A 4,915-nucleotide genomic window follows, 5' to 3' on the forward strand; every position below is an offset into this window, starting at 1 on the left:
TACATGGTAAAGGATGAGCTAAAAGTACTTTATTTCCTATATACTCTTTCTAGTATGGGAGCTAGAACGCGAGAGCGCTAACGAGGACTCAGCAACTCGGAGCGGAGAAAGGAGTGGATAAACTCAGTGGCCTCCATGTTATATGATCTAGAAATGCAGAAATTATGCATAAATAATAAAATAGATCTTCTAATTCCTCCACCTTTCACTCTCTTTCTGTATCCCTCTCCCGTTCTATCTAGCTCCCTCTCTCGCCTGCTCTCTCTCTCTCTCTCTCTCTCTCTCTCCCTTTTGACAATAAATAAAGACCGTCATCTACCGAAGTGGAGGTAGACGCAAAGGTTCCTCGACCTCCACTTTATTACTGAACCTGCCTACAAACAGAGCTCGTCTTGGAGATGCCTTCCAATGGACGCGGGGGGAGGTTCCAAGAATGTAGATGGCTCGATCACGACGCCGTTGCCACCGAGAGCCATCAGAAGAGATCAAGCAAGCCAGTTTTTCTAGAGATCTGAGCTGGCCCAGGGTCAATCCTTCCGGAAGAATCACCATGTCCAGGTCAGTAGATCGTTTACTCTATGATCGGCATTACTCAGTGATCGTCTTTATTTTAGTCTGATCGAACATTCAGGTCCGGGTCCGGTTCGTACATCGAACCGGACCGAAGACCGTTACTCTTTCACTTGCTCTCCCTCTCCCCCTCTCTCCCTCTGTTCTCTCTCCCGCTCTTTGTCCTTCTCTCTTTTGTCTTCTCGTCCTCTCTCCCCCTTGTCCTCTCTCTCTCTCTGTCGTCCTCTTTCCCTCTCGCCCGCATGTTCTCTCTCCCTCCATCTCTCCCTCTCTCGTTCTCTCCTTGTCTCTCCCTCTCTCCCTCTCATTCTCTGCCACTCTCTCCCTCTCTTTCTCTCCCTCTTTTCCGGTCTCACTCTCCCTCTCTCTCTCCTTCCCTTTCGCCCTCTGCACCGTTCTCAATCTCTCCCACTCATTTTCTTTCCCGCTATCCCTCTTTCTCACCTTCTCTCCCAATCTCCCTCTCCTCCTCTCTCTATCTCATTTTTTCCTCTCTCTCTCTCCTCTCTCCTGCTCTCCCTCTCTCTCACTCTCTCTCCCGATCTCCCTCCCCACCTCTCTATATCTCAATCTCTCCCTCTCTCCCGCTCTCTCTCTCACCCTCTCGCCCTCTCTACCTCTCCACATCTCTCTATCTCGTTCTCTCCCTCTCTCTCTCTCCTCGTATGAATGTCGTCGACGATGATGAGAACAGCAATTCTTTCTTCCTCTTGTGAAGTCAGAGCCTTCATTCCATGATGTATTTTGGCATGTAGCAGTCTACACCGTGATTTACTTTTCTCGGTCAACGACGGTGACATAGCCGTGAACTGAAGGGAGGTTAGAAGAGAGGAAGGAAGAGGACAGAGAAGAAATCCTTACCTGAAGGACGACGCGACCGGAGCGGAGTCTGGAGCCGTTGGCGACTCCGAGTCGGTGCAGAAATCCGGTAAGTATTTCGGTTGTTCTAAGTATAGAAGTTTAATCGAGAAAACATACTTTTTATCCGTTTTTCTCAAAATCGAATTGAATCGATTTCGAGCAAAAACCCAAAATATCCCAAATCGCCTTTGAGGCAATTCTTCAAACACTTTGTGTGCCGTTTTTAAATCGATCTTTTTAAAACCCAATTAAATTCTTCTATCACGCTTAAAAATCTCTATAAAATAAAATAAAATAAAGTCTAGGAAGATATACTTCCTAATCTACATATGCGCTAATAGAGAACATTTTGAAAATTCTATCTCGCTACTTCTAAAAATCCATAAAAGGGATATTTTCTTTTAGTTTCTACAAACACTTAAAACACTAGGTGTTTGTTTGCATTTATTTTAGTTTTCTCATATTATTCGACCTCTAAAAATTCTAGAAAATTTTCCTTAAATCATTAATCTTCTTCCATTGACTATATACTAAATCCGAGGTCGAAATAAAATGGTTAGAGAGGACTTCTTTTATAAATCATCATTAAATTCTTCTTTACCTTTCTTTAGAAATGAAAACAAACACCTATTGGTGTTTGTTGACCATCCTACTCATTAGTGAATTCTATCCCTAAGTGCCAATCCATGTGGAGACGACCTTGCTCAACACCATACATATCTGAGTAAGTTTACAAAACAAATTTTTATTTGATCGAAGCAAAAATAATAACGACAAATTAAAACCCCATTTTCGCCTTCATCAGTTTCCTTGGAACCTGTGAAAAAAAATTCTGTAGGTTAATGCATGGTTGCCATATCTAATCGCATTTTCTTTGTCAATCAGGAAATCATGATCAGTACCGAGCTCCCAAAACTTGTAGTATATCACATAGAAATGTTCATATGAAAAATATCTCAACACTTTGTTGATGTCATCTTCCTCATATGCACGATGCATCGCAGTAATGAGATTTCCACGTTTCAACTCCCGAAGTGTAAGATGTCCGGTTCGAGATTTATTCATGTAGTAAAATATTCGATATATCACAGTTTCCACATATCTTTCTTGAAACTCAGGCGTGTTCTGCAAAAACTCCAGTCCTGGATGGGTCGCCTAGAGTTCTCAGAGAATGGGTTTGAAATCTTCCCGCGTTAAGTAGTTTTGATTAGGCTGCTTTAAAATGCTAAATATTTGCCAGATTGAAGTTGGGTGCACTAGAGTTGCAACAAGGGATGGATTTGACAACTATTGGTTTAATAGCAACTTGCTGACTGTGGATATTGCTAGGCGAATATTTAGCATTTTAAAGCAGCCTAATCAAAACTACTAAACGCAGGAAGATTTCAAACCCATTCTCCCAGAACTCTTGGCGACCCATCCAGGACTGGAGTTTTTGCAGAACACGCCTGAGTTTCAAGAAAGATATGTGGAAACTGTTATATATCGAATATTTTACTACATGAATAAATCTGGAACCGAACATCTTACACTTCGGGAGTTGAAACGTGGAAATCTCATTGCTGCGATGCATCGTGCAGATGAGGAAGATGACATCAACAAAGTGTTGAGATATTTTTCATATGAACATTTCTATGTGATATACTACAAGTTTTGGGAGCTCGATACTGATCATGATTTCCTGATTGACAAAGAAAATGCGATCAGATATGGCAACCATGCATTAACCTACAGAATCGTGGATAGAATTTTTTCACAGGTTCCAAGGAAACTCACTAGTAGAACTTAAGGGAAGATGGGCTACGAGGACTTTGTCTATTTTTTCATCGCTGAAGAGGATAAATCATCAGAACCAAGCCATGAATATTTGTTTAAGTGTATTGATTTAGATGGCAACGGTATTCTGAACCCCAATGAGATGAAGTTCTTTTATAAAGAACAACTCCATCGGATGGAATGTATGGCGCAAGAACCCTTCTTGATCGAGGATATTTTATGCCAGATGGTTGACATGATCGGACCAGAGAGCAAGGGTTTTATTACTCTTTGCGACTTGAAGGGCAGCAAGATTTCTAGGAATGTTTCTTATATCCTCTTCAATCTCAAAAAGTTCATGGCTTTTAAAACCTGAGCCCCATTTCTCATCCGCCAGGAGGGTGAGAATCCGACGTTGACCGAGTGGGACCGCTTTGCCCATAGAGAGTACATCCGTCTTCCAATGGAGGAAGACGGTGAAGATGCCTCCAACGGGAGTGGTGATGTCTGGGATGAATAGATTAAGGCACCTTTTTGACCTCTCCTTAAGGGGATTCATTGAGAAGAAAAAATCAGAAGAAGAGAAAAGCAGCTGAAACTTTATTTAGCGGTTACCACCTAAACCCTAAACCCTCAACCCTAAACCCAAAAACCCTAAACCCTAAACCCTAAACCCTAAATCCCAAACCCCAAACCCCAAACCCCAAACCCTAAACCTCAATCCCCAAATCCTAAACCCTAAACCCTAAACCCTAAACCCTAAACCCTAAACCCTAAACCATAAACCCTAAGCCCTAAACCCTAAACCATAAACCCTAAGCCCTAAACCCTTATAGCATACGAGCAAGCTTCAGGCCAGCTCGTCAACGCCTTGAAGAGTAGCTTCATAGTGGGTCCTTCCACCACTATAAGGCACTCTGAGATACTCCAGCATTATACACGATACTCACGAGGATGCCTCCCATTCGATTATCTTGGATGCCCTATCTTTCTAGGCCCCTCTCGTCATCATTACTTTGATGCCTTGTTGGGCAAACATAGAAAGAAACTAGAGAGGTGGAAACTTTGTTTCATATCACCTGGAGGACGTATCTAACTTATTCGGCATGTCCTCATGAGTATCTCACTACATAACCTTGCGGTCCACTCACTATCTCTTACAGTTCTCCGCTCAGTGGAACGACTATGCGCACGTTTCTTATGGTCCAGTCACCTTGAGGGCGAGAGTCGTCATCACTGGATTTCATGGGCGAAAGCATGTCGACCGACGGATGAGGGGGGTTTAGGGATTAGACGCCTCTCGAACGTTCAGGTCATGCTTCAAAAGAAGCTCGTATGGCGTATGCGTACCACACGCTCCCCATTGGGGAGTTTCATTTTAGCCAAATATGGCGAGTGGGCCCATCAAGAGATAGATATCAAGGGCCCTCAGAGATGCCAGACGTGGCAGCGCCACTGGCTAACCAAGAAGTAATAGAATTTGACTCTCAAAAACAGCAACACAAAAACTGTAGCAGTTTACATCAAGGATATGTTCCTCAGTCCATTGACTTGCTATTCTAGGATGTGCATTTGATGAGGGTTAACATTGACTTTTAGTGGGGGGAGGCTTATTTTCAGCTTTGATATGAGGTTAAAGACCATAATCAGTTGCTTTGCGAATTCCACTTTTCTGCATAAACTTCATTTTGAGATTTGGTTTTTCCTTTCACTTTTTTTTGTTTGAAGT

At 42.7% G+C, this 4,915-nt stretch overlaps 1 pseudogene; it reads left to right on the forward strand.

Annotated features, from left to right (window-relative positions):
- The first annotated feature begins 2,437 nt into the window (after positions 1 to 2,437).
- Positions 2,438 to 3,865, forward strand: LOC144709530 (putative serine/threonine protein phosphatase 2A regulatory subunit B''delta pseudogene; annotated as a pseudogene).
- Positions 3,866 to 4,915: the final 1,050 nt, after the last annotated feature.

The sequence above is a fragment of the Wolffia australiana genome, chromosome 11 (assembly GCF_029677425.1).
Source record: "Wolffia australiana isolate 7733 chromosome 11, ASM2967742v1".
Taxonomy (NCBI): Eukaryota; Viridiplantae; Streptophyta; class Magnoliopsida; order Alismatales; family Araceae; genus Wolffia; species Wolffia australiana.